The following is a 17,075-nucleotide window of genomic DNA, read 5'->3' on the forward strand; positions in this document are numbered from 1 at the left end:
AAATGTCGAAAACCCCGAATATAGCTTAAATTATATAATGGTTATACCAAAACGTGATCATTTTTTGCGAGGATGGTTTCTTCTCAAATTACCAACTTTTGCTAAAATGCGTATGAGTAAAATATGGTTAAAATGTAAACTATACTTGAAAAAGGAGTGTACCCTTATCCGGGGGTCATATATCGTGACCTGCAAAAGTGATTTAAGATATCTTGAAAGTTTTTTTTTTCCTAAATGTCCAATTCGCTCTACCATTTTGCACCATTTTGCTCCAATGAATTGCATTTTGAGTTCTCATTGGGCGGATTACTGTAATATGAAAGAAATAGGTTCACATATAAGGGTTATACCAAAGCATGGTCCTATTCTTATAATTATTTGAAAAAATGTGTTGTTCTTCTTAAAATCTCAAATTACCAACATTTGATATACATCTGATATATATTTTGAACAACTGCTTATTCATGTAACCCCTAGGAAAAATTTAAAACTCTATGGTAACTTTTGCGAAGTATAGAGCAAAATATTTGAGGCCCTTTGTGTTTGGTTAAACTATATAAAATGGACCCTAAAAACGTTTGATCCCCCCCTTTTTGGGATTGTTATGTACCAACCAAACTGACTACTGATGATAGCGCATAGTCACCGTATAACGTTTCATGGGAGTTAAGGTTACTTTTAAGGTTTCGGAAGAATTTTCCGAGGAAATGTATCCTTTTCTTTCCAAATTTTCAATTTGCTCCACTATTTTATATAGTTCGCATATAACAGTGCTCTTCATATTCGGTATTTCACTGGTTGCAGTCCCAATGAATTTTGCATTTTAAGTTCTCATTGGATGGATTATTTCCATATCTAATCAATTTCCATTGAATTTTTTTTTCGATTTTTCCCGATTTGAGAATTTTTGCCATGAGATCTCTTTTATCGTGTTTTTTAGCGATTTTGAAAAAGTAATTATCTTTTAACATTGGTCTAACCGCGTTAAGTTATATCGATATCATTTGACTGACTTCCATGCAACCCGCCATCAATTTCAGTTCTCAAGAAATCAAGTCAATTAAATAAATTGGTATTAATATTCGAATTAAAAAAAATATAAAAAAACACTACAAATGTACATTAGAAAAAAGTAAGTCAAAATGGAAAAAAAAAATCATGCAAAAAAAACATTACTATTGTACATTTCAAAAGTCAAAATGAAAATGTTAATATATCACATTTTTACGCGATTTTTTTTGAATATTATCCTTTTCGGAAAAGAGGCAATTCCGAATTTGTATGAATCGTTAAAATCGGATCAGCGGATCTTGAGTTATAAGCGTAGTAACTAACACAACTTACATTTATATATATAGATTTACAAAACAAAATGGGGAAAGAACCCTTAAATTTATGATTGTCAAATTTAGTGGTGTTAAAAAGAAAATATATTTTTTTCACAAATATCGCATTTGGCCTTTTGCCAGTCTATTGTCTCTTAATCTTATCGTTGTCTGCTAGGCTATTTTATATCGGTTTGTCTGGAAAATTTACTAATCTTTTTCCTTTGTAACAAATGGTGGTGCCCAAAAAGTTTCATAAAGTTCACATCATCATCATCACTGCCAATACAAACAAAAAGAGGTTATTTTTTATTTGTTTGTGGGTCTGTCTGTGTGTATGTAAGTTTCATGCCAGCCGCCCTATTCAACCGCAATTTTTATGACAGTGAAACATTAACGTTATGGCTGGTATGCGATTGCCAAAACTACTCTCAAACCGCAGCTAAAACTATTCAGTCTATTTTCTTTTTACATTCGGGTGAGGAAAATGGAAATGGTTTTCTCGTTTTACATATTTTTTTGATGTTAAAACTAAAAATGACAATGATAATTAAGTTAAGTTCGACCCAGTATAAAGATATAATCTTTGTATTGGAAAATCTTGCATGTGTGTATATTGTTGGAAATTATCATTTGATAGTTAGAACTCCGAAACTAATTTTAAATACGCGCAATGGGAGACAGGGATGAAATATCCACCATTGGATACAGGGTTGACAATATTCGACGGACCCATCTGACGACGCCATAACTTTTGACAGAGCTGTCACATCGCTTAATGACATACCGCGTTTGAAGCGTCAGTCCAAGCAGATTTTTACCATGAACCAATACACGCCACGCGAGCGCTCTGAAATAGTTGAAATTTACAAGAAGTCAATTGTGAAAACTCAACGTGCTTTTAAAACATTAAAAAATGTGAGAAGTGCGTCTTCTAAGAACACCATTAAGCGTTTATACGAAAAATTTTAGACTGGTAAGGCTCTTTCATAACGAAGAGGCCATATAAAAGCGTTGAAAGGTCCCCAAGAACATCCCAAAAACGCCGTTCTCAGCAGTTGGACATGTCTCGGTCCACTTTACAACGGATTATTCGCATTGATTTGCATTTGTTCCTGTACAAAATTCAATTGACGCAAAGAATGTTGCCTGCGGATAAGCCTCGTCGATTGGAATGGACCAAAAAAAAAACATGGGTCCGTCGAATATGGGCAACCCTGTATTTAATATTGCAATTTGTACAGAATCCAAAGTAAACACCCTAATTGAATTGTGTCAGAAGAAGGTAAGGTGTTTGGAACAATTAGATATTATAAGTGTCAAAGTTGACTTGGATAAACGAACTTTCTGTAAATAATTTATGTGTATATGGGGTATTTAGATCCGGGGAAACATAAGCATAATCTTCAGGGTGAGATGAAAAAACTGCAACCAACTTCAGACCGCTGTCATTTCTACGCCACTCGTCTGACAACTGTAAAAATTATTGCAGTTACAGCGGATTATATTGTTTACAAGCGTACAAAAGCATTTTGGTGAGAATTTCCACAAAAACAAGTAAGCAAAGGCTATAGTCGGGCGGGGCCGACCAGGTGACACCCTACAATACTACAATATGTTAGAAGCACCCTTATGTCCAAACCCATTTTGGAAGATTTCTTCCCTTGGCATTTTCACCAAGGACATTCGCCCACTATTTACTCTGTCGTGGTGTTAGTTGTTGTGGTCCATTTTACAGATAAATATAATCCAATGGCCATCCAAAATGCTAAAATTCTTCCCTGTCCTTAACTCTCTTCTCAGGCGTGTCGATTGGATTCAATTGTCTACGATATTTGGCTATATTCGGCAACAAAATCTGCATAGAAAAGCAAGAAGTTTGCCTTTTGTGTATTTTGGATTTGGATTTTGAACACTTTTGAAAACAAATAGCCTATCACTTCTAAGCCTTACCCTACCCTTATGAAAATTTTCGTGAGGATTGGACGATAAATGCAATTTGTATATAATAGCCCCAACATATGTTACAATGTAAAAAAAATAAATAAATATAAATATATACTTCAATTTTATAAGTCAAATTGAAAAAATATCACAAAATAGTAGAAAATCTATATTATCATCATTATTGGCATCTTTTTATGCGATTTATTTTTTGAATTTCATGCTTTTATGCCAAGAGGGCACTCTGAATTGACAAAGTTTGTCAAAATCGGTCCAGTCATTCTTGAGATATAAGCATTCTAACTAACATCCCCTTTCTTTGCATATACACATTGTATATTTCGCTATATATATCCGATATATTTACTATCGGCATCTACGTAACGGTAGAATTGACCTTTGCGTAAACTTGTGTTAAAAATATTCACGGTTTAATGCAAAATTTGACATTTATTTAACACAAATGTTATGGTCTATTTCACCCACTAAATCCCGATGACCATCAAAATTGGTAGGCTTTTGCCCAGTCCTTAGCTCGAGCCCCATGCCGCGTCGATTGGTCTATTATTGCGACCAGTAGAGCAACTGAAAAATCGGGAAATATTCAGTTTTTGGTCCATTTCAACCCCCAAATATTCTGGCCGTAACCCCACCTCCACTTTCGTGAGGATCGGCCCATAATTACGACCTGTAGCGTGATTACAAATAAACATGGCCAGGCGGACATACATAGCTAGATCGACTCAGCTCGGCGAGATAGGAAGATCCATTTTTACTTTCATAGTTTTTACTTTCATGTGTTACATAATTTTTGGCCCAATCAAACTTATAATTCCGCCAAAACATAATGTTGTAGGGTATAAATAGAGTCAAAAGAGCTAAAGAGAGCTTTGTCGAAAGTGGTTATCTGCCGAATTTGGTTTCCTCCGATGAAAAAACATTCGTTGTCCAGCAGATTGTAAACAAACAAAATGATCGTGTTTACTTGCCAAAAAGGTCAGCTGAAAATGTGCACCTTCGGTTGACCACCAGAACTCAAGCGCCGGTCATGGTGATGGTGTGGGCCGCCATAACCGCCGATGGTCGCTCTCCGCTCGTATTAATCGACCGTGACATCAGAATAAATTTTAAATATTATCGCGAAAATATTCTGAAAAGGTGTATTAAAGCCGACGTCAAGGACACGCAAATATTTTGGCCGCAGACCTTGGACATTCCAACAGAACTCAGAACCATCGTACTCAGCACACGCCACCCAAGAATGGTTACAAAATGAGGTTCCTCGCTTCATTTCTAGCGCACAATGGCCACCGAAATCTCCGGATCCAATCCTTTGGACTATTATGTCTGGAGTATTTTGGAAAGCAAGGTTGGCATAAAAAATACCATAGAGTCGATTACTATGAAATTAAAAAAATTTGAAAAAAATAGAAAGAAAGTTTTAAAGTCGGGCTTTACTAATTTAGTAGAGCTCCGCATAACAATTAAAAGTTTTTATGTTAGAATTCAATCATACACGCTATGATTATAATTTAAAGCTCAAAGGACTAAATATGCCGAAGCATTTGTATCTTTCAAATTCGGACTTGTATTGCCCATTTGGTGCACAATTAATTTGAAATCGGATAAAGATATATTTGTGGGAGCTATATACAAATTGGAACCGATATCGATAAAATTTGGCAAAGATATTTTTGAGCTGTATGAATGTCGTTGTTACGGAGTGCATATTACGACTGTGGGTAACATCTATAACAAATCGGATAAACAGTATATATGGCAGCTATAGCTATATCTGAACCGATCTTCACCAAATTTGACATACTAGCTTCTAGACTCAATTCAGTCGAATTCCATCCCATTTGGACAAATATTAGATGTTTGGTGCAAAATAAAAGGTAAATCGGACGAAGTTATATTTGGAAGCTGTATCCAAATCTGAACCGATCTCGATAAAATTTAGCAAATGTATTTATGTATTTTTGTTACAGAGTGCATATTACGGCTGCGAAGGACAAAAATAACAAATCGGATGAACAATATATATTTGAGCTATAGCTATATATGAGCCGATTTCGATCAAATTTGGCATACTTATTTTCAGGTCTAATCTGATCGTACGTGCAATATTCCATACTATTCGGACTGATATTACACGTTTGGTGCCCAAAAAAAGGCAAATCGAACGAAGATATAAATATGGGAGCTATATCTAAATTTTGACCGATTATCTCCAATTTCAATAGGGTTCGTCCTTGGGCCAAACAAAAGATCTTTGCAAAATTTCATCTGGATCGGGCAATAAATGCGACCTGTACTTTGTTTACAAAAATACATGGACAGACGGACGGACATGCATAAATCGACTCAGAATGTGATTCTATGCAGATCATCAAAAGGAACTATGGGTCTATCTCGTTTCCTTCTGCCTGTTACAAACAAATGCACAAAGACATAATACCCTGACCATCTTGTGGTGTAGGGTATAAAAACCAGTAAAGAAAGTCTTAAAGTCAGGCGAGGCCAACTTTATGATACCCTACACCACTTTGCAAATTTAGTAGAACTGCGCATAACAATTAGAAGTTTTTATGGGAGAATTCAATCATACACGCTATGATTATAATTATAATTTAAGATTCAAAGAACTAAATATGCCGAAGCATTTGTATCTTTTAAATTCGGACTTGTATTGTATTTGGTGCACAATCAATTTGAAATCGGATAAAAATATATATGGGAGCTATATCCAAATCGGAACCGATCTCGATAAAATTTGGCAAAGATATTTCTGAGCTGTGTTTGATATATTTCCCTGAATATCGTTGTTACGGAGTGCATATTACGGCTGTGGGTAACAAATATGACAAATCGGATGAACAGTATATATGGGAGCTATAGCTATATCTGAACCGATCTTCACCAAATGTGACATACTAGCTTCTAGACTCAATTCGGTCGTAAGTGCCAAATTTCATCCAATTTGGGCAAATATTAGACGTTTGGTGTACAATCCAAGGTAAATCGGACGAAGTTATATATGGAAGCTATATCCAAATCTGAACCGATCTCGATAAAATTTAGCAAATGTATTTCTGAGCTGTATTTGATGTATTTCCCGAAATATTGTTGTTACAGAGTGCATATTACGGCTGCGGAGGACAAAAATAACAAATCGGATGATCAATATATATGGGAGCTACAGCTATATCTGAACCGATTTCGATCAAATTTGGCAGACTTATTTTTAGGCCTAATCTGGTTGTATGTGCAAAATTCTATATTATTCGGACTGATATTACACGTTTGGTGCACAAAAAAAGGCAAATCGGACGAAGATATATATATGGGAGCTATATCTAAATTTTTACCGATTATCTCCAATTTCAATAGGGCTCGTCCTTGGGCCAAACAAATGATTTGTGCAAAATTTCATCTGGATAGGGCAATAAATGCGAACTGTACTTTGTTTACAAAAATACATGGACAGACGGACGGACGGACATGCATAAATCGACACAGAATGTGATTCTATGCAGATCATCAAAAGGAACTATGGGTCTATCTCGTTTCCGTTTGCCTGTTACAAACAAATGCACAACGACATAATACCCTGACCACCTTGTGGTGTAGGGTATAATTATGGCGTTTGACTATGTTGCAGTTTTCTTATGTCACACTTTATGAGCATTATGTATGGTGTCCCTCCCAAACCAGTTGATCGGATAGGTACTAGCTGAATAAAAGTGCAGTCCGTAATCGTATAAATCAAGCCAGTTCCACTATCTGAGAAACAGAATCAACATTAGCAACCATAATTAATTCTATATGTTACTTAAACTTAATAAGTCTCTCTCGCTGTCATCCATTTCATCATAGATTAATGTAATTACATTTTCATTTAATCGTATTTGTCCTCCAATTATTTGAAATAATTGCAATAATGTGACGGTGGCTGTTACAAAGACCTTGCAAACCTGTTGACAAATGAATCCATGTAAGAAACTGCTTTCATTGTTGGCGAAACCAATTTTATTGTCCTAATCACACAAAACGATTACAGTTCATTTCAGTGGAAATGGAATTGTTACCGAATGAATGCCAATAACCAGGAAACCTCTTGTCAAGGTTGCCATAGCTAGAAATGACATAGTGACATCATTACATCAGAAAATACGGGGATGAAATTTGAAGTTGTTACTTAAGAGATTTTAAATAGCGTTTAATTCATTTGAAATTAATTTAAATATTTTAATAAAGGGAATAATGTGTTTTTTCCACTCTTTCATTAATATTATCAGTTTAATGCCCCTTAAATTATTCTGCAGTCTGTTGGATAATGAGTTAACTTCTCCAACCCATAACGATAGCAGTAGAACAAAGACTTCATACATGATTCGCGCAATTATTGAGACAATATAATTCATTTCAGAGTTTTTTTTATTTCACATTCGAAATAAATAAAAAAAATGGGACGTACCACACATCCATGTGCAATTATGAAATTTAAATGAAATATTTAGCTTGGATTGAAAATGTGAATATTTTTTCTTCCAGCAATGAAAGATAATATTTATTTTTATCTTATGACTATTGTGGCTTTGCTTTGATGCCATCTTAAAACTGAGAATATAATATTTTTATTATGTATATTCCACTTTCATAACAACCCCAGCATAACTTTAACCTTTATAGTAAATAAAATTTCTGTGATTATACTTCTACTATACTATATCAAGAAGATTTAATAATATTTCCGTTGTTAAGAATCTCATTGGCCATAGCGCCATAAAAGTTCCAAAATCATAAAAAAAATTAGAAATTTTATCTGCACTGAAATGTTTCACTGTTGTTGCCAACATTTCATTATCAAATGAACTGAGAGAAAAAATAAACGCAGCCAAACTTTCTAAGAAAATTTTGTTCCGAAAATCATCAACAACATTATGCAGAATATTTGTGCAAGGAGTTTTAAGAAATGCAATATATTTGAAGCAAAAATTTCTAAGCATAAATTTGTATCAATTGTTCTGTGTGGATACATAAAGAAACTTTTGTTTCTCACAAAAATTGTGTAGAGGGGTAAGAATAGCAACATTTTGGTTTTTTGAGGCGTTTATTCCGGAATTGATCTACTCTTCACTAAATACAAGAACTGAGATTAAGTTGCCAACCCAAAATAATTTTTTGTAACCCGTAAAGAAAAGCCAGATGTCGAAGGAGGCCGACTTTATGATACCCTACACCACTGTGCATATTTAGTAGAACTACCCGTAACGAATAAATGTTTTTATGCGGAATTTATGAGAATTATATCACACGAAATACGATCGTTTTGGAATGCGTATTATGTCTTTAAAGTAGTTAAAATTGAAATTTGTTAAAATTAAATTAATTAAAATTGGATAAATCGATAAAAATTAAATGTAGCTGTCATATATATTTTAGTCCAATGGGATTGTGTACACATATATATATATACATATATATATATATATATATATATATATATATATATATATATATATATATATATATATATATATATATATATATATATATATATCTATATATATATATATATATATATATATATATATATGGGTTAAACTCGCCAGCTACAAAAAAATTTATGTTTGTGTGGGTTAAAAGAAATCTTTTTCATGATGCCATGTCGGGCAATTTTAATACAATGAAAGAATTTTAGTTCCTTGTTTCTTACTGAGTCATAGTTTTTATGTTGTAAACTCAGTGTTGCCAACATTTTCAGAGCTATAAGCGTAATTAAAAACCAGAAAAGCGTAAATGGCGTAAAAACCTTCCTTAAAAAAGCGTAAGAAAACGTAAAAAAGCGCTATGTTTTTTTTCTAGCCAAAATTGACAATAAAACACTTTTTTTAAACTAAATACTGTTTTATTCAAAAATTGTATGTATATAAGTGCATACATATTTAAAAAAAAAAATGATATTTTGGGAACATTTTACATGTGGTTAAAACTTACAGACATATACATTTTTACATAAATACAAACGCAGTTGAATTGTCTGCTTCAGGTTCTTCATTTTGCCATACAAGAGTTTGTAAACAAGTTAAAAAGCAGTAAGTTCGGCCGGGCCGAACTTTGAATACCCTCCGCCATTTGGAACGAATTTGGAAATTTTAAAAAAATATAATCTTTAAAAAATTCTGTTAAATTTTAAAAATACCGAATATTGCCGTTATATTGGGGTCTATACGACGTGGACCTACATAGGCATTGTTTGCCATTAGCCATTTCATATTCAAATTCGAAACTTGAAATAAACGGTGAATAATGTGGCTAAAATCATCAAAATATCGTATATAGGGAGGTACCATTATATCGGAGCTGTGCGAAGACCTGGACCAGCATAGACAATTTTCTGTCACAGGCTATAGCATCCATTACTAACGGCAAATACGATATCTCAAACAATTTCAGTGGGTATTGTACCTAAACTCGTCAAAATACCGAATATAGGGAGGTACTGATATATGGGGCGATACGAAGACCTGGACCAGCATAGACATTTTTCTTGCACAGACTGTAGTTCCTATTACGAACTCTAAATACGTAATTTGAAACACTTCCGGTAAATAATGGCGCTAAAATCATCAAAATACCGAATTTTGGGAGGTACCGTTATATGGGGGCTATACGAAGACCTGGACCTGCATAAACATTTTTCTGTCACAGACAGTAGTTCCCATTACGAACTCTAAATACGTAATTTGAAACAATTCCGGTTAATAATGGCGTTAAAATCATCAAAATAACGAATTTTGGGAGGTACCGTTATATGGGAGCTACACGAAGACGTGGACCTGCACAAACAATTTTCTGTCATAGGCTGTAGTATTCATTACGAATCTCAAACACCAAATTTGAAACAATTTCGGTAAATTATGTCGCTAAAATCATCAAAATACCGAATATGGGGAGGTACCGTTATATGGGGGCTATATGAAAACGTAGACCTACATGGCATTTGATTTAACCTGCCTACTGGAAAAATAAACAGGTGTGCAAAATTTTAGCCTTCTATCTCAATTCGTTCGAAAGATAGCGTGATTACAACAGACAGACGGACAGACAGACGGACAGACAGAAAGACGGACATGGCTAAATCGACTTAGAATTTTACGCTGATCAAGAATATATATACTTTGTTGGGTCTGACATGAGTATTTCGAGGAGTTACAAACGGAATGACAAAGTTAATATACCCTCCATAGTATGGTGGAGGGTATAAAAAATGGTTTGACTTTTTTGTAAACTTCTTGTGTAGAAATTTTTTTACAGACATTTGACGGCAGGTCATACTTGACACAGCACGTATTCTCTCGACGAAGGCCATATTTAATTTGTAAAATAGAATTTATAGAACTTAAGGATAATCTGCTTCTGATTTTCGATTTATATAAATTCATAGCACTGAATGCTCCAATCAGGATTACGTAACAATCGCCAATCAGGATTACGTAACAGCATATAATCAGTATAACTCCATATAATTACAAACATCCGGGAAGGGAATTATGTGAAACCAATATTCTACCACCGAATCCGGAAATATTACAAGATAACTTTAAAGCATGACTATACTATACATGTCTATACTTTTAAGACTGTATGATATGCATAATACTAAAAAATAAATTGACCCAACATACAAAAGAGTACAATATCTCGATTCCATATTATGAGTATCTTATAAAATTATCTTCTCTTCTATATTCTATATCTATACAATAGGAAAATGTTTGTATGTTGGTTTGCTTGTTTGTTTGTTTGTTTGTAATTTATGGACTCGAAAACCGCTGAACAGATTTTCCTGAAAATTTCCAAGTATACTAGAACATCGCCGGAAAGTAACATAGGCTATAAAAAATTTTGAAATTCCACTTGGAACTGGAGATATGGCATCAGAATCGGAGGTACCTCCCAAAAATTTAGATTTTATATGTAAATATCTATTGATCTATTACAGACACAGTCTGCAAATTTGGAATGCGTAACGGAATTCGGAACTAAAATAATTCTGCCAAATTATATTAAAATCGGTTCAGATTTGGATATAGCTCCCATATATATTTTCGACCGATTTCGTTTGTTTGATGCACCAAACACAATACGTATGTCCGATTCCAATGAAATTTGGCATGAATGACTAAATTTGGTACAAAAATAAGTTTGTCTAATTATATTCAAATGGCTTCAGATTTGGACATAGCACCCATACATATCTTCGGTCAATTTTACATATTTGATGCACGCCACTCGATATGGTTGTCCGATTCCAATGAAATTTAGAAAGAGACGCGAAATTTGGTACCAAAAAAATTTATTGCCAAATTATTGATAAATCCGAAGGACAAACCCTTCGTGTACGCTGACTAAATTTGGCATGTCCCAGCTGTTCCTGGCATGTTCACGCGTTGGTAGACCGAGCTATTTTTTTGTTTACACTATTACGTTTTACGTTTACAATAATTACGTTTTTAAAATTTTTGAATTTGTTTTATTATTTTTTTTTATCCAAAAAATATTCATATATGAAATTTTGAATGCATATAAAAACAATTCCCAAATTTACTAGTTAATTCTATTCAATTCTGAAAGACGAATGAGTAGCAGTTTCAATACATGAATATGGTCTTGAGACTGAAATTCAACCAAAACTCATTTACATTTATTATACGCAAAAATGTATATCATCACATTATTTTAACCGCAGTACACACATACTCTGTCACTTCGGTAGTTTCAGATTGTTATAATACATCCCTTAAAAAATGCCAACGTCATCCCACAAATAAAAAGGATACGACAAATATATAAATATTTACACTAATAATTATAAAGTTGTCACCAGTCAGTCACCCCACATAAGGACGAGTGTGAATGGAAAAGTTTGAAAGTAATTTCTTACACTAAAAGCTAAGGTTATAATAATTGAGGGCCTGAGAAGTTATTTGTTAAAATTGTCAAAGTTTTCCTTAAGAAATATAAAAATGGGCAATAGAGATGTTAATGAAAAGTAGACAATTTTAAAAGGGTGGCATTTGCATGTTTTGACCTCATGTGCTATAAAATTTTTTAATTTATTTTAACAAACTGTCAAGGGATGTGGGCGTCTTATGAATTTTCTAAATATTTTGAAACAAGAAACGTATTTTGTAGGTTGGGCAAAATAAAGAAAATTTTTAGTGTTGCGGCTATGGCTCGTACATACAAAACACAAATATTCGCCTGTATAAAATATACAATCTGAATTTTTATTATTCATAAGGCTAAAGTAGCAAAGATAGAGTATTATTGTTAACCAATTCTTAAACAAGTTTTCGCCAAGAAATGGCTCCCTTCCATACTCTTTCAATATAATTATACAGCCCACCCTGAAAAGGAGGACATATACAATTTATCATTCCATTCGTAACACCCCTAAATATTCGCCCTAGTCCCCATAAAGTATGTATTAACATTATCAGCATACAGTTCTAAGTTGATTTAACGATGCCCGTCTGCCTGTCTGTCTGTTGAAATCACGATACAGCCCACAATATTTGACTAAGAGCTTTAATATTTGGCACAACAACTTTTATTGTGTCTAGGATGGTTGGCAATAATTCTAGACACATTTACCCACGAAGTGTGAAATATCCTATATTTTTTCCAGTGTTGGTATGGCCCCATATAACTGCTTCACCCAGTTTATGGTGTTTTGAAAAGTTTAACAGCAATATCCAAACGGTCTTACTGGTATTTGTAGTTAAGAGTGGAACACGTTTTAATCTAGATACTTTTATATAAAAATGTTTTTTCTCTACCCAATTGTGGCCCTGCCGAATTTAATATTTTTTCTTGTTATACCCTACAACACTATGTGGTGGGGGTATTATAAGTTTGATTGGGCCAAAAATTATGTAACACCTCGAAATATTGGTTTCCCACATAGGAAAGTATATATGGATCTTCCTATCTCGCTGAGTCGATCTAGCTATGTATGTCCGTCCGTCCATCGGTCCATGTTAATTTGTAATCACTCCCAATTATGGTCCGATCTTCACGAAATTGAATATGGAGGTGGGGTTAGGGTCAGAATAGAAGCCTATTGCTTTTGGTGATGATCGCATAATATTTAGGGATCGGAATGGACCATAACATTTGTGTTAAATAAAAGTCAAATTTTCCATTAAACCGCGAATATTTTCACTCCCGTCGAAACCACAAATAGATGAACAGGTCAATCCTGACCGTTACGTAGATGCCGATAATAAATATATCGGATATATATAGCGAAATATATACAATGCACATAAACAAAGGAAAGGGATGTTAGCTAGAATGCTTATATCTCAAGAATGGCTGGACCGATTTTGACAAATTTTGTCAATTCAGAATGTCCTCTTGGCATAAAAGAACAAAATCTAACAAAAACGCACAAAATATGCCAATATTGATGTTAACATAGATTTTGTTGTAATTTGTGAAATTTTCTTATTTTTTTATATTTTTTATCGCATGCGATTTTTTCAATTTGACTTATAAAATTTAAGTGTATGTTTTGTAATAATTTTTCACCTTACAACACAGGTTGGGGATATTATATACAGATTGGAATTATCCTCACGAAAAAGGGTAGGATTAGGCTCAGAAGGACTAGGCCTATTGTTTTTAAGATGTCCGCAATATATTTAGGGGTTGGAACTAAAAATGTTCCTGATTTTGCAGCCGTTTTAAAGTTAACAAATTGAATCCAAAGGAAATCTCGCATGAAGTTAGAGTTTAGGACCGCGGGTAAATTGAACCACTACTTCTGTGTGTAAAACTATCAACATTACTTACAGGCGATATCCGAAATACACAAAAGGTGAACTTCTGGCTTTGTTTTGTTGATTTCGTTGATGAGTAAAACCAAATATCGTAAACAAGCAAATCATATAGATGAGTTTAAATAAAGTGATACAGAGGGGCCTCTTGCTTTTGGAGTTGATCGCAAAATTTTTAGGGGTTCAAATGAACCAAAAACAGAAAAAAATTCCTGATCACACAATTGAAGAGAGTTAAGAACAGGGAAGAATTCTAGCATTTTGGATAACCATTGATATATGTATATGTAAAATGGACCACAACCCCTAACAGCACGATGGAGTGCGTCAATATTGGGCAAATGTCCCTGGTCAAAAAGCTAAAAGAAATATCTGGGCAGTGCTCCATGACATAATTTCAAAACCGAAATATTCCAAAATGGATTCGGACATCAGGGGGCTTCTAACATATTGTAGTGTTGTAGGGTATCACATGGTCGGCCCCGCACGACTATAGCCTTTGCTTACTTGTTTAATATAAAAATGTTTTTTCTTTACCCAATTGTGGCCCTGCCGAATTTTATATTTTTTCTTGTTTTTACATAATTTTGGTTTTTCCAAATGTAATTAGAATTAATTGTTTTAAACCTTAATCAGGATTATATAAATCGATTTTCACACATTTTCAGATCAATAATAATGTACTTTACCTTTACCCTCCCACATACTCATCTTTTCCTCCGAAACCTCCGAAACGGTTGTTCATTTACAATTCACTGAAACCGTAGATAATATGATTAACATTCATTTGAGGTTTCAATACCCTAGAAAATTTATGTATTTTTCCACATATAATTTGGGATTTTGACTGTAAATCTCTTTATGCACATTTTGTATTTATAATGTGTTAGGGTAGCACCCATCGACCCCATTATCAGAAGCTTACACAAAAAATGGAAACAATTCATCCCTCAAAAAAGGTACACCAACTCTAACAAAATATTTATGAGCTGAATATACAAACTGGCCTTTTGTTAGACATGGTCTGTTAGGTATTTCGTTGTTGTTGCTCTGGCAGACAAAAGTTTATGGGGCATATCCAAACAATAGTTAACACATACTTCAGGTTGGGTATGATGACTTTCACATAAACTGAAGAATTTCTAATGAATACTAATATAATTATATTGCCATGACTAGAATGCAAAATGTATTTTAAACAAAACTTATAAAATATATCAAATTATAGGATTATAAAGGTGCTAAGTGAATTGCAAATCAGAAAAATACTTCTTTAAATTTCTTGAAGAGCCGTATTCTCTTCAAATTTCGCCCATCCCAATATTTCTACCAACACAAGATCAAGTATGAGAAACGGATGCAACGAACTTTTCATTTGGATACCTCCCCCAGAACGGATCAATATTTTGATTAGGCAACATGAAACTACTTTATATTACACAAGATTTATTATGGAGATATAATATATCGATCCTCTTTTTCTGGTACCCTCCCACAAAGGGTCAAATTTTTGAATAATTATAACTCCCATAACATGCGAAATATGACATGATTTTCTTCAAATTTGTATATGGATCTTCCTATCTCGCCGAGCTGAGTCGATCTTGCTATGTATGCCCGTCCGTCTGTCCATGTTAATTTGTAATCACTCTACAGGGCGCAATTATGGTCCGATCGAAATTGAAAATGTAGGTGGGGTTAGTGTCAGAATAGAACCCTATTGCTTTTGGAGAAGATCGCATAATATTTAGGGGTTGAAATGGACCAAAAACTGAAAAATGTCATGATTTTGCAGTTCCTCTACAGGTCGCTATAATAGACCAAACCACGCAAAAGTAAGTATAGGACTAGATCTTAGGTCTGGGCAGAAGTTTTCCAATTTTAATGGTCATCGGGTAATATTTAGTGGGTAAAATGGAACATAACATTTGTGTTAAATAAAAGTCAGATATTCAATTAAACCGTGAATATTTTTAATCCCGACGAAATCACAAATAGACGAATAAGTCAATTCTGACCGTTACGTAGATGTCGATAGTAAATATATCGGATATATATAGCGAAATATATACAATGTATATATACAAAAGAAGGGGATGTTAGCTAGAATGCTTATATCTCGAGAATGGCTCGACCGATTTTGATAAATTTTGTCAATTCAGAATGCCCTCTTGGCACAAAAGGATAAAATATAAAAAAAATCGCATAAAAAGATGCCAAAAATGATGTTAATATAGGTTTTGTAATATTTGTGACATTTTTTTTATTTTTTTTTTTTCATATTTTTTATCGCATGCGATTTTTTCAATTTGATTTGTAATATTAAAGTGTATATTTTGTAATATTTTTTCACTTTACAACACAGGTTGGGGTTATTATATACAGATTGCAATTATCGTCCGATCCTCACGAAATTTTTCACAGGGGTAGGGTTAGGCCCCTACGACTGTAGCCCTTGCTTACATGTTTTTCTAATAAAGAGGTCTGATCTGAATATGAAATTTATGGACCCACTTTCCCCACTTTTTACCATTTTGAATTATTATAACCCTTATACATGCGAAATAAATCCACGGTTTTCTTCAAAATATATATTGACCTACTATTTCTGGAGACTTCCCAAAATTCCCAATAAAATGATTCACTTTTTTTCCGAAAACGAAAAAAAGCAACATTTCAATTATAATTTAACCTTGCATTGCCATAAAAATGAATAATTTCACGTTCAACATTATATTGACAGATTTTGTGTGTTGAATGCATGTGAGAAGCAGTTCACTTTTATGAGGTCCTTTGATAATGATACACAGAATATCCGCTAGCATTTACGACACCTTTTGACACCTGAGAGAAAACAATTTCAATTAAATTCATTCATCTACAGCGAGAAGTGATGCGGAAATACAGGGATTACAACCTTTACTGCAGCTGACGTCGTTTGATGGTAGGCAAG

Source organism: Musca domestica, unplaced genomic scaffold, assembly GCF_030504385.1.
Source record: "Musca domestica strain aabys unplaced genomic scaffold, Musca_domestica.polishedcontigs.V.1.1 3, whole genome shotgun sequence".
Classification (NCBI taxonomy): Eukaryota; Metazoa; Arthropoda; class Insecta; order Diptera; family Muscidae; genus Musca; species Musca domestica.